This window comes from Misgurnus anguillicaudatus, chromosome 24 (genome assembly GCF_027580225.2).
Source record: "Misgurnus anguillicaudatus chromosome 24, ASM2758022v2, whole genome shotgun sequence".
NCBI lineage: Eukaryota > Metazoa > Chordata > Actinopteri > Cypriniformes > Cobitidae > Misgurnus > Misgurnus anguillicaudatus.
The window spans coordinates 37319680-37344711 of record NC_073360.2 but is presented as its reverse complement, the minus strand read 5'-3'; the positions used below and the strand labels follow the sequence as shown (position 1 = coordinate 37344711).

General features: G+C 37.9%; 1 pseudogene; it reads right to left on the bottom strand.

Moving 5' to 3' along the window:
• The window catches only part of LOC141361492 (protein NLRC3-like), a 67085-nt pseudogene that overhangs the window by 13952 nt on the left and 28101 nt on the right, over positions 1 to 25032 (bottom strand).

The following is a 25032-nucleotide window of genomic DNA, read 5'->3' as shown; positions in this document are numbered from 1 at the left end:
ATCGTAAATTGTTGTAATATGCTTATGATTTGTGAATGTAATGCTCAGTTAGCTTAAACTTGATGACATATGCAGTTTTCATACGCGACTTCCGGAGGCTGCAGCCTTCCGATTGAGAAACGGCCAAAGGTGACCGGCGGGCTGGATAAAGATGATTGGCGGGCCGCACTTTACGGGCGGCCAGTTGACTAGCCCTGACATACAGAATGAGATCTATGCAGATTTATTCAGTTCTTATTTAATAAGTGAAGAGTTTGGTTCCAAAACGCGATAAACGCCATTTTTGAAAAAAATGAGTTACTGCCAAAATCAGTATTATATCAGGTCAGTAGTTAAAAGTAAATAATTAATTTTACACAAAATCCAATATCCGTCGTGTTATTCTGTCATCTTTTCTCCCTTTTTTCCCAAAATGCGATAAACGCCACTGCTCCTTTTTTACAGAACGCAATAAATCCATTTCTGATATTACAGCCCACCAGTCACGCAATGTAAACAAACAATGGCGGACGCGCTGAGTCCACGGAGTCCTAGTTTCCTCATCTACTTAGTACTTCGTGATCAACAAACAAAACAAAATAATACTTTAATTGCATCGCTAAACCTTTGATGATTTTCTGTGATGGGAAAGAAACGTAAGCCATCAGCATCTAATATTTTCCCTGAGAGGCACTCGGGAGACGGGTGCTTGTTCTCCCGACAGCATCAAGCTTCTCATGCTAACACATTGACCCCAGAGGATCTTATGAAAAACTTTCCATAATTTTACTCAAAGTCAACGAAAATCGAGCACGACCAAAAACATTTTACAGCTGATCGCTGTGAAAGACGTTAAGCGACGACGTCAAGTAACCGCAATGACAGTGTTCTTAATATGACAAAGTAAGTGTTTTGATTAATGACATTAATGTTTATATTTTTAATTAGTGTGTACAACTAGTCAACTAAATGAATATAACATGGCAAAGATGAAGTCACATTTATATAGGCTATTGATTCAATAGATTTATAGCATTTTGAATAAAAACTTGGATTTGTGGATTTATTGCATTTTGTGGAAAAAATAATCCGTTTTTATAATAAATCTTTGAAAATCAACTTATGGATTTGAATTCTTTATGTTTTTATAACCTAAAGATGCTATGTGAAAGTTTGTAACAGAAAATAGTTGTTTTCATCTTGTCACTTTCTTGGTATAGAAAACACGTTTTTACCAAAATTTGTCAAAATGGATTTATTGCGTTTTGGAACCAAACTCTTCAAGTATTATTCAAAATGTATTGAGTACTTATTGTAATGAATTCATGCAAATTCTCATTTTCTGAATGGCCAAATAGCACTTGATCTTACTTCAGTATCTTCAGTTTACAGTCAGGATTTTTCAGTACATCAGAGATCAGCTTCACTCCTGAATCCCCAATTTTGTTCCCAGTCAGAATCAGTTCAGTCAGGTAAGATGGGTTTGATGTCAGAGCAGAAGTCAGAACATCACAACCTTCATCTGTGATATTACACTAACTCAACCTATAGAGAACAATGACACACAGGTTTCTCTCTGTTCATTATAAAACACATCATATTAACATGGATTTCTTCTTTTTAGTTTATACATCATTTTTCCTTCCATATATAATTCAGTGTTGAGTGTGCACCTGTTGTATTAAACTTAAAATCAATGTTTGTAAAAAAAAAATCTATTATCTTCTCAGAAACATATAAATCAGTGGTTCCCAAACTTGTTTCTAGTTCCACTTTTGTAGAGAAAAATATTTGTTCCTCCCAGACACCAATATAAAAACTCTTATATACATCATTTGCATTAAACTATTACATTATTTATTTGCAGTATTGTAATTTATACAGTAGTGCAACATCTGCAAAAATTAAATCAAGGAACAAGTAACAGGGTTTCCCACAGAAAATTTTTTAGTTAAGGTGGTAGGGTTGGGCGGGTCCGGGGGCATGACAAAGGGGCGGGGCGTACACGTCATGATGAAAATGAAAATATTTTTATTTAAAACACTCAAATAAAACTTAATTTTGAAGAAACTATGACAGAAAAAGAAAACATACTAGATTATTAATTAATTAAATGTTTTTACTTCTAACGGGCATAGCTGCGTGATGAAGTGAAACTAAAGGGTTAATAAACACAAAATGAAGCAGATGTTGTAGAACGTCTGGGGAATGATGATAGATAGCGCAAAAATTTTAAAAACTGACTATTTCCCACTATTAATTACATTATCTTAAACTACTGTAGCATGTAAATAATGCACATTAATAACATGAGCAAGAGCGCTCAACAATTATATTAAATTAACAGGCACGTGAAACCTAGCTAGCAGGTTGCTCAAACAACAAAATCCCCTGCTAACTTATTTTAAAGGAATAGTCTACCCTTTTGCCACATTAAACTGTTATTACCTCAACTTAGACGAATTAATACATATCTATATTTTTTCAATGCGTGCACTGTACAGTGTGTCGTGATAGAGCCATTCATTCCTATGGTACCAAACAGGGAAGCCACCAAACACTTCCGTGTTTTCCCTATTTAAAGACTGTTACATGAGGAGTTATACCAGTAAGTATGGTGCCACAAAAGAAAACCTTTTTTTTGGTACCATAGGAATGAATGGGGCTAGGCTAAATGCTAACACATTCACAACGCGCTGTACAGTGCACGTATTGAAAAAAGATAGGTATGTATTAAAGGCGGAGTCCATGATGTTTGAAAGCCAATGTTGATATTTGAAAGTACCTAAACAAACACGCCCCTACCCCAATAGAATCTGGACCTTCTGTTGATAGACCCGCCCCACACATACGCAACCCGGCATTTGATTTGATTTGATTGGCTATAAGTGTGTTTTGGTAGTCGGCCCGTCTCCTTTTCCAAAGCGTTTTTCAAACATCGTGGACTCCGCCCCTAATTTGTCCAGGTTGAGGCAACAACATAGTCCAACGTGGCAAAAGGGCAGACAATTTCTTTAAATGTGCAAGAACTATAGACTTATACAATAAGAGGCTTAAATAAACCCAAAGCATAAGTCCACTTACAGTTCTCACGGACACGCGTTTTATCAACTGGCTGTACTCCAGACATGACGGCCCTTGTCTTTATCTCATTCTGGCCGCTCTTGGTGTGAAGCACATCCGCGCTATTCTCTGAGATGCACTCAACGGCCTTTTGTGCAGCGAATTTTTTTTTTGGACGACCTAGTTAAGGCGGTAAGGTTTCCCAGCTAAGGCGGGCCTCCCGGACTGCAAAGTGCTGCAGGAAACCCTCAGTAAGCATTTAAAGAAGAGGGATTAATTTTACCCAAAAACTAAAATTGTGCTATCATGTACAAAATATGAAGGTCTTTGATCTGATCACAAAGGATATTTTGAGGAATGTTTAAAACCAAACCGATCAGAAGCCCCATTGACTGCCATAGTAGGAAAAAAGAATACTATAGAAGTGAATGGGGCTCATGATCCTCAAAATATCTTCCTTTGTGGTCATCAGAACATATACATTTATACAGATCTGTAACAATATAAGAGTAAATGATGACAGAATTGTATTTTTTGGGTGAAATATCCCTTTAATCTCTCTTCTTTAAATCATATCCATCCCTTTAACATCAGAATTACACTTTTGAATGTTTATTGGGTAAAGTCTAAGTTACACTGATCTCACAAATGCCAACAAACACAGTTACCAAATTTATTCAGTATGAGAGATTTAACTACATGCATGCTGTACTATTTTTACACACTTGAGAATAAGTAGCTGTCGCATTGCCCTTGCATTTTGCCATTGATGACATACAGAATGCAATCTATGCAGATTTATTCAGTTCTTATTCAGTAAGCATTATTCAAAATGTATTAAGTACTTATTGTAATGTATTCCTGTTAATTCTCATAATCTGAACGGCTATAGTACTTGATCTTACTTCAGTATCTTCAGTTTACAGTCAGGATTCTTCAGTACATCAGAGATCAGCTTCAATCCTGAATCTCCTATTTTGTTATCAGTCAGAATAATTTCAGTCAGGTCTGATGGGTTTGATGTCAGAGCTGAAGTCAGAGCATCAGAACCTTCATCTGTGATATTACAAGAACTCGACCTGTATAAAAATTATGAAAAAAATTATTAGTTGTCTAAAATATAAAGGTTGGTTTTAGATATTTATATGAAGTACCTGCATCCTGAGGAAAAATCTTCATCTGTGGATGTTTGTGTTTGGTCCATGATGAACAGCTGAGGTGATTCTGATCAATCCGATCTCCACAAATGACACGGAGTGAAAATGACAACAACTGCGTCAACTCAACTACACAATGTTACTCATATTAACACAATATTAACACAAATTATGTTTAGAGTCAAAACTTTAATAAAAAGCTATAAAACTATATGAGGATGTGAAAAGCGTCTCGCGTCACTGACCTGAACTCTCACCACAATCTGACTAATTTAGGGGCAAATTCCAACCGGAAATTATCATGGGCGGCTTATTCTTTACAAAGATCAGAACTCTTGATGAGCAAACTCTAGATGAGTTGCGCAATTATGTCTCATGCCATGAACGATTAAAAAGCACTTCGGATAGAGCAATAAAAACAAAGTTCTCTTTTATCTTTATCTGGAGCGACTGTTCGGTCTTCTTGAAGCCTTTATGAATTTGTTTTGAATCAGAGTCAGTGGGCGATTTCGGACATTGCTTCATGAAGCCTCGAAACTTTCACGAATCGTTTGATTCGAATCAGTGGGGCGTTTCAAACTGGCCAAGTCACGTGGTTTTAGCCAACGAGGCAACGTCACAACAGTTTTGAAAATACTATGGTATACCACTAGGGGGAGTTGATCAAATCTGGTCACATTTATTATGCAATTTCATAAAACTCATTCCCTTACATTACGAACATTTACCATAGCTTTTTTTGTGGTAAAAATGTAGTAATGTTTTTGTGTATTGATATTAGCAAAAACATGTTTTTACTACCAGTAATCATGGTTTAAATATGTTTTTTGAAATATTTTGTGGTAACCATGATTTTACTAAAGCAACCACGTTTTTTTACTGTAAACCACAGTTAATTTTTGCATAGGGTCCTTCTGATTAATATATAAACACTACCATTTTTGTTTATAGACAGATTTAATGAAAAACATTAAATAAAACACAGAATACACTTTTACTTAATGGCTTAAATTAAATATTTATTCTTCTTAAAAACATATTGTTAGAAAAACCTTTGTCAAATGTTTGGATTGAGATCTTGTTTTTCACCAGCAGGTGACGCCGTGTGCGTGTGCGTGCGTGCGTGTGGTTATCACGTTGTGGGGACCAATTGTTCCCACAAAGATAGGAATACCAGTGTTTTTGTGACCTTGATGAGGAAATAAGCTTATAAATCAAACAAAATGATGTTTCTTAAAAATGTAAAGTAGGAAAAGGGTTTCTGTGATGGTTGGGGTTAGGGAATGGGGTAGGTAAGTGGAATAGAATATACAGTTTGTATGGTATAAAATGCATTACGTCTATGGAATGTCCCCACAAAACATGGAAACCAGAATGTGTGTGTGTGTGTGTGATTATAAAGGCACAATTAATACACCAATTATTTACATTGCAATTTTTTTATTAACAAACAAAAATTGCAATTTTTTTATTAACAAACAAAAATTCTCTAACTCGAAGCCTACTTTTTCACCTTCCATTTCCTAATTAAAGTTGATGTATTTCTCAAATGCCTTGGTTTAAAACAAGAAAAGTGACAGATTTAAAAAATAATAATAATATGATTTTTATGGTAATAACGCAGCTTTACAGTGAATACAGAGTAGTACAGTGAACTACAGTATATACAAAAATAAAAATGTGAAAAAGGCATACAGTATAAAAAGATTGCCTCTTAAAAACTACTACACTTTATAGTATTTATACTATATATAATTTTCTGCGACATTCTGCCAATTAACGTAAAATATGACATGAATCATATACGGACTACCGGCACATCCGGGAACTTGACTGTAAATTTCGTCACCGCCCCTTTTCGGGGGTTAAAAAAGCAGCGCCTCCATTGGCTTCCATTCAAAATAGCGTAACAAAGCAACGTTTTTACACCGCCGGCAGGCGTAAATAACTTATGAAATCACTCAGATTAAACATGTCGAGTATTTATCTGTCCACCCTTCCTGCCATAGAGCGCGAAAGATACATTAACACATTTAATTTGGTCAATATAAAAACATGTCCCTTTCATTCTCACAGCGTCAAATTTGTGTAACAACGCCATCCAGTGATTGCTGGAAATATCGCTAAGCCAGTTAGTTGTATGGCTGGACGGAAAAGTGCACTCATTACTCTAAATATAAAGACATAATAAATAAATACGAAGTAACTTTCAAATACGAAGTAAAATCATTCACTTGCTTCCCTGTTGACTTGATGAGGTACGTGTTTAATGTCCGGGTAAGACACCTCTGGCCAATAGGGAGCGTTGTTACACAAATTTGATGCTTGGAGAATGAAAGAGACATGTTTTTATATTGACCAAATTAAATGTGTTAATGTATCTTTCACGCTCTATGGCCGGCAGGGTGGACAGATAATTACTCAACATGTTTAATCTGAGTGATTTCATAAGTTATTTACGCCTGCCGGCTGTGTACGAACGTTGCTTTGTTCCGCTATTTTGAATGGAAGTCAATGGAACGTCTAGTGCGATTTCCCCCAAAAGTGGGCGTGAACCTGTTCAGAGACATTCTATGACGTTGCGCCGGTTGTGCGTATGGTAAAAGAAAAAATCAGATGCACACATGCGCAAACACTGTGTGTGTGTGTGTGTGTGTGTGTGTGTGTGTGTGTGTGTGTGTGTGTGTGTGTGTGTGTGTGTGTGTGTGTGTGTGCGTTCAGTTCAGCTTATCTTCAAGTCTGTTGGTTGTGTTGACTGTTGCTCATTTTCTCTGTTGTAACCATTGTAACCATTCCTTCATTTCCAGAAGATCAGACTGACATCTAAAATATGTTAAAACACACAAACTGCTGTCAGATTTGTTCACACGATTCATCTCAGAAAAAAAGATAATGCAAAAAGAGCCAAACACAGATTCCTGTGACATGACACACAATTGACTACAATAAAAAAAACAGATTCAGTCAAATAAAGATTAAACAAAAACCTGTTAATTGTGTCACAGGTATTTGTTTACATTTGGGTACAACATTCTTTTACAGTACTTTTTGTTTTCTTGATGAAACGTTACATGTGTCACACTGTTAACACAGATCAGTTAACACAAATCTATTGACTGTCAGATAAGAGAAACATTTCTTCATGTTATCAACACAGTAAAGAATTACATCATCTCTAATTCATTCATCAATTCAGTGCTGTTTAATCTGTTTGTTTATTTTAAATTACCAAGCACATTTTGCTCTTAGATTGAGTTTGTTCATATTGTCTCTTGCAGTGAACCTTTATTATGTTCTATAAATAAAATTGCTTATCTCTTAAAGTGTCACTGTGACTGTAACATAGAGAGAAACGAGTGAGAAAAGTAATAATGGATTAGGGCTAAAAAATTTAAAGCCCCCACCCATAAAAACAGAATGCCCAGGGTAGCACACACTATAGTTACATAATTTACCAACAGTTCAAACTGATACATGATATTTGCAATATAATTTATATTAAGTATTTTTATTAGAACCTATTAAACTTAAGCATTACACAATTGTTCAGTGCCGGTCCAAGCATCTTAGGGGCCCTAAGCAGAATTTGTTTGGGTGCCCCATCACCAATTTCTTTATTAAAAAATAAAGAAATTACAAACATTTATTAAAAGAACAAAGTTGCACATTAAGTAAGGGCTAAAATTAGCATTAGGTACAGAAATCAAATTAAATTAATCATAACATACAAACGCATGTGTGTCCAGAAAGCTTCTTACTTTAGTGCCTTTTTGCAGGTTAAATGGTTTAAAATCACTTGAAATGTTAACATTTGCAAGCCCTTTAAACACATGAAATGAAAACTTTCCCTATTAAAATTTGCATATTAATCTGCAATGTCCTTTTCTTCTTTCTCTTTTCGGCACCAGAGGGATACATACTTTTCTGTGACATGGCTTATCATTTATTACAGTTACGCGCACTTGCACACCGGCGCGAATTGTCAATGCACGCGAGGTGTCTATATTGCGCATGAGTCACAAACGCTAGCTAGTTGTCTGCAAATCACATTTTTTTGTCTTGAATTATTTATTTATCCATTTGTATTCATTCATTCATACATATTCATTCATTTATATTACTTGTTTAAGTTATTTAATTGTAAAAAAAACGATTGGGGGCCCCCTTGGTGGCCACGGGGCCCCAAGCGGCTGCTTAGTTCGCTTATGCCTCGGGCCGGCCCTGCAATTGTTTAATATGAACAAAGTTCACCACGGCGTACTAAAATAAAAATTGAGCTGGAAGCTTTTTGTAAATGATTGTTGAACAAACCCAAATCAAGACTATGAAATGTAAAACATTACAGGTCATCATAAAAAATATTTAGTGTTTAAAGCTCAAAAATGCAGCTTTTGAATTACTCTTGCAATACTTTGATGTCAGACGACATCAGTCTACATGGTGCAAAATAATTTCTATAGCGCGGAATACATCTTTTCTGTGCAGTGAGGAAACAAATTGGTCCCAGATCACACAACATCACAATACTGTTTACTTGCTAGTCCTGTTTTTGAGTCCTTAATACATAATTGAAGATAAAATTATCCCTACTGTCTACTGCAAACATATTACTTTTATATTTACAGCTGTCACTATGGTTGCATTGGCATTAACATGCAACCTGTATCTTGAAAAGACAAGTGTAAAAGTGTTTGGAATCGGAATGTTATCCGATCTGTGTGTCCTGATGCGGAGGTAGTCGAAGACGCTTTGTGATCGGATCTCAGTGTAATGTAAACGTAATCCGGCCATTGTTACTTGAAAACATGTACAAAACATAATAACCAAAGTACTTATAAATGTTTGTAAATTACTTCACTTCTTACGCACTAGAGGGAGACATAAACAAGAAATTTAGGAAAATATTAGCTCTTTTATTTAAATCATACTAAACTTACCAGGAAACATTCAAAATTATAATAAACATGAACTAACAACAATTTATGATTGATATAGAAATATGTGTGTAAAAAGTAGAATGCAGAATGCAGAAGTATGCGTAGCATATACCGTCTGTCGGACTACACTTGTTTATGGACTACGATTACTCTTTACCATCTGCAACTGGTCGTGTCAGCAAAGACAGCTCCAGTAAGCGTACGGGCCAACCAAACAACCCAAGAAGAGTTTGGGACAAGAAGAGAGAAAGAATGAGGATCAATATCGATGTTGCATTATCTGGATGGAGAGAGCTTCACGGCAACATTTAACTAGACAGAGATGCTGATTTTGCTTGTGTTTTACGCGACAGGTGAGTTGTTTTGATTCGTAATTCTTCAAAAATCGTATTCTATTATATTGATCACAACATTAGTGTGTAGACTTTAATCAACATCAAGAGGTATTGTACTGCAATATAACATAACACAACATTCAATAGTGTCATGTAAAATGTTTGATAGAGTTTGGTACTGTAAAGTGTACTACTTTAGAGCATCATTAATCTAAGTCTAATGCTACGTACACACCAAACGCGTAGCATCGCGTTGCATGCTCTAAATTACTCGCAGGATTTAACTTTGTGTCATGCGAATTTTTGGCTTGAGTTAAATATTTTCGACTTGTGCGAAGACGCGTTTGAGGTGAATAGCGCGTGTTTTCACGGCAATCGCGCCACCCAATTCCAATCGCCCGATTGCGTCTTTGCATTGACTTTGTATGTAATCTACTCGCGCAAATTGTTAAACTCGCGTTTGGTGTGTATGCCCCATTTTTGTTTTGATTGCGAATTCTACATATTGCACATTTAAAGCTAAAAAACATAAAACTTAAAGGGACACAAGGCAAGTCTGAGTATTATTTGTCTACTAGCTCCCCCTAGTGTCTGGGAGTAAATGCGTTCTATATCTGAGACTATACGAGACTGAAGGACACCGGGTCGGATACAGCGAACTTGCAAGTGGGGTATTCTTCCTACAGACGGTAGGGGCGGGCGAGAGAGTCTTCATTCGTCATGTAATGAGTCATTTAACCATATACCGACTTACGAAGATGATTTATTAACACAAAAATGCTGCCTTGTGTCCCTTTAAAATGTGAACATTGCGGTCGTTGCGGTTGCTAGTTATTCTCTGCTGTTGGCTTCTCAATAGCACTGTATAATACAGGATTGCAGTTACCAGGACAGCCCTAAATCATGTGGCTAAAACAGTTGTAACCCTTTGTGATTGACAGCTATTTATTTAGTGCATCTCCCCCACGAGATCCGATCTAACATCCAGATACAGAAGGCACTTGATGTTGAAAAATATAAACGCGATGTGTCCTGATATACTGATGATCCGATCTACATGATAGTTTAACTTTTGTGCTTAGGTCTGTGACGATTATCCCTATTAGACTCACATCTGTAAGTAAATGCGACAGTCAGTCCTATACAGTGTGAACAGAGCTTCAGTAAATGCACATTTCTCACTAAAGGGGAGGCAACAAGTTTGTGTCACTGGAAGTTCCTTTGTATTTGATATTTTACACCAGGGTTTTATAAAGTCAAAAGTACTGCATGAGCGATTAGAAAGCACACAAGCAGTTTGCACTCAAATCTTGTCATTAATTAACATAAACTTCAGACGCTGTGGAAAAAACCTATCAAGTGCAGAACTTTAAATACATCATGGGACCTTAACGGTATGTGTATGAATGCACGCACAAATTCACGAAAATCATTGGCAGTGTGAATAAACCAAAAATCAAACAATCCCAGATGCATTTTCTGTGTATTTTCTGTTATCTTTTTGTGAAAAGGGCTTTAGTGTAAGGGTTTAATATCATCCATACTGTTTATCAGTCACATAATAAGATTAATAAAATACAGTTTAAGTAACAGAAACCTACAGACACTAAACTAGAGCTCATTGTTATAACACATTCAACTGAATTACAGGTAATTGGATAAAATAAAATATAAATTTATACTATTACTCACTCTACTGTCTTCAGTTCATAATGTTGATTATCGTTCAGCAGCTTTATTCCTGAATCCACAAATTTATTATAAGACAGATTCAGATGTCTCAGGTGTGATGGGTTTGATCTCAGAGCAGAAGACAGAGCAACACAACCTTCATCTGTGATATTACAAGAACTCAACCTGTAGAGAACAATGAACATATTTGTACTGATTAATTTCATGTGAGTGCTTTGAAAACCATAAATGCAGACCGCTTTTAAATCTCCACTGTCAACAACTAAACAAACACCTTTTGCTTGTGTTTTACGCGACAGGTGAGTTGTTTTGATTCATAATTCTTCAAAAATCGTATGCTATTATATTGATCACAACATTAGTGTGTAGACTGTAATCAACATCAAGAGGTATTGTACTGCAATATAACATAACACAACATTCAATAGTGTCATGTAAAATGTTTGATAGAGTTTGGTACTGTAAAGTGTACTACTTTAGAGCATCATTAATTTAAGTCTAATGCTACGTACACACCAAACGCGTAGCATCGCGTTGCATGCTATAAATTACTCGCAGGATTTAACTTTGTGTCATGCGAATTTTTGGCTTGAGTTAAATATTTTCAACTTGTGCGAAGACGCGTTTGAGGTGAATAGCGCGTGTTTTCGCGGCAATCGCGCCACCCAATTCCAATCGCCTGATTGCTTCTTTGCATTGACTTTGTATGTAATCTACTCGCGCAAATTGTTAAACTCGCTTTTGGCGTGTACCCAGCTAACACAAATACGTAACTGTTACGTAACGTCGACGTAATATGATGACCAAACTTACGTCGTGGCGACCGGAAAAGTGAAATTCCTGGATCCGTCGCCGGCACGTAACTTTGCAACGTAATCTGCCTGTCGTGGGCACGTCGTGACAACGTAATGGATTAAAAGTTTTATGTTAGTAACCAGTTAGAAATTTAAATATTTTATTTAATATTCTTTGGGCGGACATCTGCAGTATAACTAATTTAACTTGTCCTTATTTGCCCATTACTAAAAGACTTACCATAACATGAATGACAGACTCAGAGCTTGAATACTTCATTTATTGAACATGAACATTACAAACATTTAAATAAACGTATGTTAAAATGAACATTTAAATGGATTCTCCATATAAGTTAATTTAAAATGTACTTTCTGAATTGTGCAGGTGTAGTTTTGTCAGACGGAGAGAGAGCGCACGGTCCTCTTCATGTTCCGGTTGCCAGGGTAACGCGGCTCTAACCCTCACCAGTCCAAAACGCCAAAAGTGCCCCACAAAACTTTAAAATAAAGACAATAAAATAAATAAAGGTTAAAAAATATCTACACGTTTTCATAAAAATCGATTTATTTGTTGTGAAGTTAGTATCTTACCTGATAAAACGAAATTTCCTGTCAGATGAACATTCCTGTCAGTGCAGCATAAAACGCGGTTTATACTGTCGTGCGAGATTCTGTGAGCCTTAATAAGTATGTTAACATGCTGTTTTCATAACTCTTAAGCAGCTAAAATAAGTTATTGTGTATTTTAAACGGGTCTCAGTTCAGAGAAACAACACCGCGTCCTTCAGCCACCGTTCTGCTGTGCACGCGCGGTCGCGCGCTCTGGTTGAGGTCAGCTGGGCGGGAGGCGCGTGCTGTTTCATGTTTCCCATTTAAATGGCAGTTCGTGTGTATTTAATCGATTTTGACTTATTTAAGGGAAACTTTGAGACTGAAAAGTTTTAATAGGCTAACCTAAATAGAAAACGAAATTAATGTTTAGGCTATATAATTGTAAAGGTAATGAAATTACCTCCCTGGGATGTAACAGTTACGTTCCCAGTAAGTTATGAAATTAACAAAATAGTACGAATTTATTACGTAACTGGGACGTACTTGGTTATCTTGCGACGTAAGGAGTCCGTACTGGCGACGTGGTGTTTGGTACTTGTACAAAGTTTTCTACGTTACATGCTTTTACCAGTAGGTGGCAGTATTGCGAAGTCATAGGTCAGCAGGACGCATTATATACGTGCTTAAAAGAATCTAGGTCATTCAGTTCTGCTGCAAGCACGCGTTGAGTATGTGCCAAATATCCCGTTGTGATTGTTGGTTATTTGAACACTGTTTTGAGTTATTGACCAAGTAAGTAACAATAATAATCAATGATTGAATTGCTATTAATGCTCATGAATGTTTATAGCAGAGTTTCTTGTTAAGTTTGTGTTCATTTAAATCGATGCATGACGCAGCAGTTTACCATAGCGATCATTATGATGATCATGATATAGTTATTTGTAAAATGACTATTGTATCTTGCACTGAAACTACATTAATCTGTTTGGTATATTTAAAGGACTGTTTGACTTGTTTATTTAATTTGCTATCTTTACTGGTACATATAATGAGCGTTTGTCCGCCATTTTGTGTTCTTTAAGTAGGTCAGTAATGATTATTTAGAATGCAACTTATTTTTATTCATAACAACATGATTACGGTTATATTTGTATTCATTGTACATTCATGTCACCTCTTTATTTATAAGAAGTGTAATTGCATGACATTTATATATGTTTATTTCTGTATTTTGTATAGAAAACTAAAACACTCATCAACATCACAATATAGCATACTGGATTAAAGTTCTGTTTGATACTCTGGATTCTGCACCTCTTTTTAATGGAAGAGATTGGCCAGTGGCGATACCCAGTTAAACACAGCATTGCTAACAAATGGTCCTTCGAGCCGGATCGCCAACTGCGTCATGGCAACATCTAGAGACTACTATGATGGTCAGCAACCACTTAGTCCTCGGCCAGCCCGCACACGGAGGGTACCAGCCTATCTGGAGGACTTTGTGTACAGCCATCTACCTCAACAGAACATCCCTCCTGAAATGATGGAATCCAGTCAAGGTAGAACAGAGCATCATATTCCATATCAAGTAATGCGTGCATCCTCCACACCAGCAATAGCTGTCCACAGTGAAAGTGAATTAGGATTGCAGCATCTAGAGACACGGTGGAAGAGACTGGCTGATGATATGAGAGACTTGCAAATAGAGATGGACAGTGTGAGACGTATTTCATGTACAAAGAGTCCTCCTATGCACTATGAGAGTCCCTCTCCGTTGCCTTTTCACCCAACTAGTCATCTTAAAGGTGAACTTACTCAATCACCAGTTTCAGTTGTGCATCGCCTGAATCCTGATGTAGAAATGAAACATAATGAGCCATCTGAGTTGATTCAGCCTGCCGTACATGCAAAGACTGTTCAAAACTCTGTGATTTCTAGTGCCTTACCACCCAACCAGCTTGCACACACTGTGCTGCCGCGGCACATTTCCCGGTCACAATCAGTGCCTCAGCTGCCATCTCAGGGTGTAACTCAACCGCAATCACAGTTACATGCAACACAATCATTACTTTGGCCATCGGCAGTTCCAGCTACTCTGCAACCTTCTGTACAGCATATGCAACAAACTGTACAGATGCCAGGCTCTCAAAGTCATCCCATGACTCAAAGTACTTATTACTCTCCTCCACCACAGATGTCTTTTGCTCCATCGCAACATAACTATCCTTCTCATTTTCTTCCTCCTTATGCTTCAGCTCAAGCTGCTGGCTATCCACCTCCCATGCAAGCAGCTATACCTACTAACTACACAAACCATTATGTAGCACCAGGTCTAATGGAGATGGCCATCGCTGCTTCTTATGGCATACCAAAACCTAGGCTGTTGCCTTTCACTTCAGGAAAAGAAAGTGATTTTCTCATACTGAGAAAGGGCCTTGATAGCATACTTGGTCCACACCCCCATTTAACTGAAGATTACAAATACCATGTTCTTTTGGATCATCTTAAATTTCCGACGGCCTATCAGGTTGCAAAACGATTTGTTAACAGTCCAATGCCATACACCTGTGCAATGCAAGCCTTACAGCAACGTTATGGTCAACCCAGACTGTTGGTTCAAAGTGAACTTAAGGAGATACTTAATGCTTCAAACATTAAACCAGGTGACGCTCAAGGGTTTGAAGATTTCGCCGCTGCAGTGAACACTTTAGTCGGTATGCTAAGCACACTAGATGGCCCTGCTAGAGCTGAACTACAGAGTGGGTCTCATGTGGACACTCTTCTCACTAAGTTGCCTGTTAATTACAGAGACTCATTTATTGAACATTGTCTTGCTCAAGGAATTCTACTAAGTGGTACTACTCGCACCTACACATTGTGTCACTTAGCTCAATGGCTAGATAAGAAATCTCAAGCTATCCAGATTTCTCGTAGAGTTTCAGAGACAACACATGTAGAGCCCACACGGCGAGAAATAAGACAGCCAAAGCCTCAAAGATTCAAGACCACCACTATTCTTCTTGGAAACAAGCACGAAACTAGTGATGCATCAAACCCTTCTCTCACACCTTCTGGCCCTACAGTTCCAGTAATAACGAAAAGAAGGGAGCGATTCAAGCCATTTTGTCCTTACTGTAGTAATCAGGACCATTATCTGAATGCTTGTACTGAATTTGCCAAATTGAACCGATCAGAAAAGACAAACTGGATAAAGGATAAGGAACGGTGTTGGCGGTGTGGTCGCGGGCACAAACCTGAAAAGTGCACACTTAAGAAACCTTGCTCTGCTTGCGGCGGGCAACATCTTGATGTTTTACATGAGATCGCAACAGCAGAAACCCCCAGTGTTCTCACACTTAGTACATCCTCCCGTAACATCTACATGGATAAAGTCAGCCATTCAGGAAAGGTAATGCTAAAGGTAGTACCTGTTCAGCTACGAAATGGCAAGATAACACTTAACACATATGCAGTATTGGATGATGGATCCGAGAGGACAATCTTACTGAAAGCAGCTGCTAAGCATCTTGGCCTGAACGGTACAGATGAGGTCTTGACACTACGAACAATTAGACAGGACATTGTGCAACTAAAAGGGACTGCTGTTTCATTTGAAGTGTCTGCTATCTCCAACCTAAGGCTAAAACATCAGATACTTCATGCTTTCACAGCAAGTGAGTTTAACCTGGCTCAACAGTCATGCCCAGCATATACCCTACAACAAAGGTATGACCATCTGAAAGGAATCCCATTGAATACTTTCAGTAAAGTGCAGCCCATGGTTCTTATCGGATCTGATCATCCACATCTGATAACTCCTATCAGCCCTGTTCGTTTGGGTCCATCAGGGACTCCTGTTGCTGCCCATACAATGTTGGGATGGACAGTTCAAGGTCCTACCAGCTTCCTGAACCATCCAATAAGTCCAAGTTCTTGTCTGCACACCACGTTTCTTTCCCCTGCTCAAACTCTGCGTCAGCACATTGAGAAGCTCTGGCAGCTTGACACATTACCATTTCAGAATACCAAGGATGTGACTCGTTCTAAACAGGACCAAATGGCTTTGGAAATTCTGGAAGAGAAAACCTTACCAGTTTTGGTGGATGGAGTAGAACGGTATGCTACACCTCTTCTCCGCCGCAAGAATGCTGTACCTCTCCAGGCTCCTCCGACTGCTGTGATGTCTCTCCTCAGATCTACGGAACGCAGGCTTAGTTGTGATCCTGAGCAAGCGACACTATACAATGCTGAAATTGAAAAACTAGAGAAGGCTGGTTACGCTGTAAAAATCTCTACTGATGATGCCAACCAATCCTCTGAGTCGTGGTATATACCACATCACATGGTATATCACAATGGAAAGGCCAGAGTTGTTTTTAATTGCTCATATCAATATCAGCAAGCATGTCTGAATAACAACCTGCTACCAGGACCTACTCTTGGGCCTTCATTACTTGGTGTACTTCTACGATTCAGAGAACATGCAGTAGCTATTAGTGGAGACATTAAAGCTATGTTTCATCAGGTGAGACTTCTACCTGAAGACCAACCCCTGCTTCGTTTCGTGTGGAGAAACATGGAAAGAGAACGCAGCCCAGACATATACGAATGGAGAGTTTTACCCTTCGGAACAACTTGCAGCCCGTGCTGTGCTGTCTATGCTCTCCAGCGGTACGTTCGAGATCATTTAACTGGCAACAAGGATGTGATGGAGTCCATACTACACTCTTTCTATGTAGACAATTGCTTGCAGTCGTTCCATACTCCAAACCAAGCCAAAGAATTCATCAGTAAGCTCAGGAATTTACTCGCTAATGGAGGCTTTGAGATACGGCAATGGGCGAGCAATGTCCCAGATGTTATAGCTCATCTTCCAACTGAAGCAAGATCACCTGAGTGTGAACTTTGGCTAATGGATGACAAAGATGACCCCCAAGAATCTACATTAGGGCTGAAGTGGCATTGTCTCTCTGACACTATTGGTTATAAACACCGAACCCTGCCTGACATGAAACCCACCATGAGAAATGTTTACAAAACACTGGCAAGCCAATACGACCCTCTTGGGTTCCTTATTCCATATACGACTCGTGCCAAAGTTCTCATTCAGTCTCTTTGGAAAATGGATAGAGGATGGGATAATCCTATTGAGGATGGTCTTCTCTCAGTATGGCAAACATGGCAAAACGAACTGCCCACTCTACAGAAAATATCTCTGCCAAGATGTTATTTTCCAATATGTGCTGACTTACCATCCATTGTTGCTGATCTTCACATCTTTTGTGATGCATCAGAAAAGGCATACGGGTCTGTAGCATACCTGCGTTTAGAGGATGAGCAGAGTCATGTTCATGTGTCTTTTGTAATGGCCAGGTCCAGAGTTGCCCCAAAGAAACAATTATCTATGCCTCGTTTAGAACTTTGTGCTGCATTGACGGGAGCTCAACTAGCCAAAGTACTGCACACAGAACTCAACATTAATCTCAAGCAAACAACCATGTGGTCAGACTCCACAATAGTACTGAGTTGGATAAAATCAGAGTCCTGTCAATATAAAGTCTTTGTAGGCACCCGAATCTCAGAGATTCAAGATCTTGTAGGAGCTGAAAATTGGAGATACGTTGATTCTAACAACAATCCAGCAGATGACATAACGAGAGGAAGGACATTGTTGGAGTTGTCTGTTCCCTGTCGTTGGAGAGATGGTCCTCCTTTCTTGCTTCAACCTCCAAATCAGTGGCCCACTTGCCCTTCACTTAACTTGGCAGGAAAAGAGGAGTTACGTAAGACTACCTTCTGTGGCAACCTCTCAGTTAGTGATGACCCAAAATTTGATCCAACAAAGTATGAAACTTGGGATGAGTTAGTTGATGCAATGTACCAGCACATTTATGGAGTAGCTGCACCATCTATGTCTGCAGAAGCACGCATAAAGGCTGAAACTGCCCTTTTGCGTATAGTTCAAGCAGATAGTTTTCCTGACGAACTCAAAGCCCTTCAGAATCAAAAACTAGTCTCTACCCACAGTCGCCTGAGACCCCTGTCTCCAGTTTATGATCAGTCCCTTGGTGTAATCCGTGTTGGTGGCCGGCTTCGTAAAGCGGAGATACTAGAGGAGGATGAAATCCACCCTATGGTACTTGAACCCAGCCATCCAGTCACAAAATTAATAATCAAGGACTTTGACAACCGCCTTCTTCATGCTGGTCCCGATAGGGTATTTTCTGAATGAAGAAGGACCTACTGGATTCTAAGAGGTAGACAGGCTGTCAAGAAACACCAACGCAGTTGTGTAGACTGTGTCAAATGGCGCAACAAGCCTACTGTGCCTAAAATGGCTGATCTGCCTAGTGCACGACTACGTCTGTTCAAACCCCCCTTCTGGTCAACTGGCGTGGACTGTTTTGGTCCATACAATGTGAAAATTGGGAGACGACATGAAAAACGATGGGGAATCGTTTTCAAGTGCCTAACTACGAGATGTGTACATTTGGACCTTCTTTGTAGTATGGATACTGACTCCTTCTTATTAGCACTCCGACGATTTGTGGCAAGGCGAGGGAAACCTTACGAAATCCTTTGTGACCAGGGTACAAACTTTCGGGGAGGAAAGAGAGAACTGCATGAGGCATTTGCTGATCTAGAGCCTGCATTGCAAGAACAACTAGCAAAGCAAAATATTAATTTCAAGTTCAACCCACCACAAGCTCCTCACTTTGGTGGGACATGGGAACGGGAGATAAAGTCCATCAAAGCTTCTCTCCAAGTAGTTCTTAAGGATTTGATACTTCCTGAAGAAGTATTAAGAACAGTACTCATCGAAGTTGAGGGGATTATGAACTCGAAACCTCTTGGATATGCATCTTCAGATGTATCTGACCCTGATCCCATCACTCCTAATTTGCTGCTCATGGGGCGGCGAGACGCGTCCCTTCCACAGGCAGTGTACGGACCAAGTGAACTGTTGGGACGCCGGCATTACCGGCACAGTCAAGTGATATCTGACCATTTCTGGAGACAGTTCATAAGGAGATATCTACCTACTTTGCAGACACGTGGCAAATGGCAAAGTCCTACTCCTAATCTTGCAACAGGGCAAGTAGTTATGGTTGTAGACCCGCAACTTCCCAGAGCATTGTGGCCTATAGGACGTGTAAATAAAATCATTGTCAGTGATGATGGTAATGTACGTTCAGCAGAAGTGGACATTAAAGGGCGTACTTACACACGCCCAGTCGCCAAATTGGTGGTATTACCTGAACTGAGTAATGATGGTGACAAATTGTGAAAGAATGATTGAGCCCTTTGTGTAATTACAAATATAACAAGTATATTTGTGGGGCGGCTGTACAAAGTTTTCTACGTTACATGCTTTTACCAGTAGGTGGCAGTATTGCGAAGTCATAGGTCAGCAGGACGCATTATATACGTGCTTAAAAGAATCTAGGTCATTCAGTTCTGCTGCAAGCACGCGTTGAGTATGTGCCAAATATCCCGTTGTGATTGTTGGTTATTTGAACACTGTTTTGAGTTATTGACCAAGTAAGTAACAATAATAATCAATGATTGAATTGCTATTAATGCTCATGAATGTTTATAGCAGAGTTTCTTGTTAAGTTTGTGTTCATTTAAATCGATGCATGACGCAGCAGTTTACCATAGCGATCATTATGATGATCATGATATAGTTATTTGTAAAATGACTATTGTATCTTGCACTGAAACTACATTAATCTGTTTGGTATATTTAAAGGACTGTTTGACTTGTTTATTTAATTTGCTATCTTTACTGGTACATATAATGAGCGTTTGTCCGCCATTTTGTGTTCTTTAAGTAGGTCAGTAATGATTATTTAGAATGCAACTTATTTTTATTCATAACAACATGATTACGGTTATATTTGTATTCATTGTACATTCATGTCACCTCTTTATTTATAAGAAGTGTAATTGCATGACATTTATATATGTTTATTTCTGTATTTTGTATAGAAAACTAAAACACTCATCAACATCACAATATAGCATACTGGATTAAAGTTCTGTTTGATACTCTGGATTCTGCACCTCTTTTTAATGGAAGAGATTGGCCAGTGGCGATACCCAGTTAAACACAGCATTGCTAACAGTACTGTAATGGTAATGAAATTACCTCCCTAGGACGTAACAGTAACGTTGCCAGTAAGTTATGAAATTACCAAAATAGTACGAATTTATTACGTAACTGGGACGTACTTGGTTATCTTGCGACGTAAGGAGTCCGTACTGGCGACGTGGTGATTTGGTACTGTAATGGTAATGAAATTACCGCCCTAGGACGTAACAGTAACGTTGCCAGTAAGTTATGAAATTACCAAAATAGTACGAATTTATTACGTAACTGGGACGTACTTGGTTATCTTGCGACGTAAGGAGTCCGTACTGGCGAAGTGGTGATTTGGTACTGTAATGGTAATGAAATTACCGCCCTAGGACGTAACAGTTACGTTGCCAGTAAATTATGAAATTACCAAAATCATACGAATTTAATACGTAACTGGGACGTACTTGGTTATCTTGCGACGTAAGGAGTCCGTACTGGCGACGTGGGGATTTGGTACTGTAATGGTAATGGAATTACCTCCATAGGACGTAACAGTTACGTTGCCAGCTGGTAAGTCATGAAATTACCAAAAATGACCAATAAATTACATAACTAGTACGTCGTTTGTTAGCTGGGTATGCCCCATTTTTGTTTTGATTGCGAATTCTACATATTGCACCTTTAAAGCTAAAAAACATAAAACTTAAAATGTGAACATTGCGGTCGTTGCGGTTGCTAGTTATTCTCTGCTGTTGGCTTCTCAATAGCACTGTATAATACAGGATTGCAGTTACCAGGACAGCCCTAAATCATGTGGCTAAAACAGTTGTAACCCTTTGTGATTGACAGCTATTTATTTAGTGCATCTCCCCCACGAGATCCGATCAAACATCCAGATACAGAAGGCACTTGATGTTGAAAAATATAAACGCGATGTGTCCTGATATACTTATGATCCGATCTACATCATAGTTTAACTTTTGTGCTTAGGTCTGTGATGATTATCCCTATTAGACTCACATCTGTAAGTAAATGCGACTGTCAGTCCTATACAGTCCCTACTGAAAAATCCAGCTAAGACCAGCATAACCTGGTGAGCTGGTTTTGGCTGGTCCCCAGCTTGGTTTTAGCTGGTTTTGCTGGTGTAGAAAGCTGGTTTTGCTGGTGTAGCAAGCTGGTCTAGGTGTGTTTTGGTCACATTTTAAGCTGGTCTAGCTGGACTTAGCTGGTCATGCTGGAATACCAGCTGGCCCACCAGCATGACCAGCTTTGTCAGGCTGGGAGGACCAGCATAAACCACCTTAAACAAGCTAAAACCAGCTACCAGCTTATGCTGGTTTTAGCTGGATTTTTCAGTAGGGGTGTGAACAGAGCTACAGTAAATGCACATTTCTCACTGAAAGGGAGGCAACAAGTTTGTGTCACTGGAAGTTCCTTTGTATTTGATATTTTACACCAGGGTTTTATAAAGTCAAAAGTACTGCATGAGCGATTAGAAAGCCCACAAGCAGTTTGCACTCAAATCTTGTCATAAATTAACATAAACTTCAGACGCTGTGGAAAAAAACTATCAAGTGCAGAACTTTAAATACATCATGGGACCTTAACGGTATGTGCATGAATGCACGCCAAATTCACGAAAATCATTGGCAGTGTGAATAAACCAAAAATCAAACAATCCCAGATGCATTTTCTGTGTATTTTCTGTTATCTTTTTGTGAAAAGAGCTTTTGTGTAAGGGTTTAATATCATCCATACTGTTTATCAGTCACATAATAAGATTAATAAAATACAGTTTAAGTAACAGAAACCTACAGAGACTAAACTAGAGGTCATTGTTATAACATATTCAACTGAATTACAGGTAATTGGATAAAATAAAATATAAATTTATACTATTACTCACTCTACTGTCTTCAGTTCATAATGTTGATTATCGTTCAGCAGCTTTATTCCTGAATCCCCAAATTTATTATAAGACAGATTCAGATGTCTCAGGTGTGACGGGTTTGATCTCAGAGCAGAAGACAGAGCAACACAACCTTCATCTGTGATATTACAAGAACTCAACCTGTAGAGAATAATGAACATATTTGTACTGATTAATTTCATCCGAGTGCTTTGAAAACCATAAAATGCAGACAGCATTTAAATCTCCACTGTCAGCAACTAAACAAATATCTTTAGTAAGCACCAGGACATGTGTGACTATCAGAGAGATTATCTTACTTTAGTATTTCCAGTTTACAGTAAAACATTTTCAGTGCATCAGAGATCAGCTTCACTCCTGAATCTCCAAGATTATTATAAGATAGATCCAGTTCTCCTAGTGGAAATAGTTTTGATCTCAGAGCTGAAGTCCGATACAATCCTCTCAGGTGTGATGGGTTTGATGTCAGAGCAACACAACCTTCCTCTGTGATATTACAATCACTCAACCTGTAGAGAACAAAGGACACACTCACTTCAGTCTCTTAATTCACAATACAAAAGAGAATATAAACACAATTTTATACAAAATTACAAAGCTACCAGTAAATGAGTACAATCAATATTACTACTCATGTTGTAACTTTTCACTCATATTAATTGTTTTGTTGGTATCATATGTGTATCAGTATATGCACCAATGTTTAAATTATCTTTTTCAAAATAAAACCTAGAGAAGAAAACCTCTTAATACACAATCACAGCAAAGAAGGATTTGTTATCTGATCATATCACTCTTTAACTTCATATCTTCTACTAATTCTGGTGTGTTTGTTGTTTGACAGAAATGTGGGTTACACTTACAATAAGGTTGTATTAGTAAACATTAGTAAATGCATTAACATGAACAAACACTGAACAATATAGTTTTTTAAACATTATTATAGTATTAATTATTGTCCATGTTACTTAATGTCAAAACAGTTGTTCATGTTAGTTCATGGTGCATTAACTATGTTTACAGTTAAGACGCTTAATTTTATAAATGTATTAGTAAATGCCAAAATGAACATGAACTAAGGTTAATATATGCTGTAGAAGTATTGTTCATTGTTTGTTCATGTTAGCTAATGCATTAACTAATTGTTAACAAAAACAACCTTATTATAAAGTGTTACCCAAATGTTTTATGAAATCACAGTACATGTGTGACTACCAGAAAGAGATAATATTACCTCAGTATCTTGAGTTTACAGTGAGGATTCTCCAGTACATAAGAGATGAACTTTATTCCTAAATCTCCAAGATTATTATAAGAAAGATTCAGATGTCTAAGGTGTGATGGGTTTGATCTCAGAGCTGAAGACAGAGCAACACAACCTTTATCTGTGATATTACACAATCTCAACCTGTAGAGAGAACAATGACGCACACTTCAGTCTCTTAGTTCACAATACAAAAGACAATATAAACACAATTTGTTTCAAAATTACAAAGGTACCAGTAAATGAAATTAAAAACAGTGTTAAAATGTCAAAAATACATCACACACAGGACTATAAGATTGTTAAATGTCCCTGACCACATGGGATTATTAAACAATAGATATTATTACTCCTGTTGTAACTTATCATTCATATTAATTGTTTTTTTGGGTGTGAGGAAGATGTGTGTCAGTGTCAAAAATAAAACCTAAAAGGAGAAAACTTAATACACAATCACAGCTTTATAGTCTGATCATATCACTCTTTGACTTTATATATCCTACCAATTCTGGTGTGTGTTTGTTTTTAATACAAATGTTTTACTGAATCACAGTACCGTATTTTCCGGACTATAAGTCGCGGTTTATTTTCATATTTTGGCTGGTGCTGCGTCTTTTTCTCAGGAGCGCCTTGTAAGTCTGTATGAATTAATTTTGACATTTATGAGGCAAGAGAGACCATTACCATCAGTGTTCGAATTAAAGGGGTCCCGGACCTCCTATAAGCCTCGAGGGACCCCCCATAAACAACAAAAATATTAATTGGGGGGTTCCCTGGTTTTTATTAAAATTAAAATACAACATGAATTTAAAATTCTCATGTTGCGCTGTCACAAAGCGATTTCGCAATAAACTAATTCAAATGATTTCAGTCTGAAATAAATATAAACTTGCAAGTGCGCCTCCCACTGTTTTCTGGAGGAATTGACAGACGAGTTAATGTCTCTGACAGAGACGCGCGATTCTAAAGCATGCAAACACAAAATTATCTTGAAATACCACAGTCTTGGAACTTAGCACTACTGTTAGATCTTACTTTATTTGTAACTTTGTTCTTTTCTATTTTTATGTGCTCATCATTTCTTAATTTGTTCTTATTTTATTTTCCTAGCCCCAGTTTTGCTGATCTGAAAATATTTGATCTATGATTTTAAAAACGCAATGTAATCCATTAAACCACTACTAGTAAAAATATGTAATTTGAGAGTAGGCATTGAGGTACACTCTATTCTGTTTAAAAA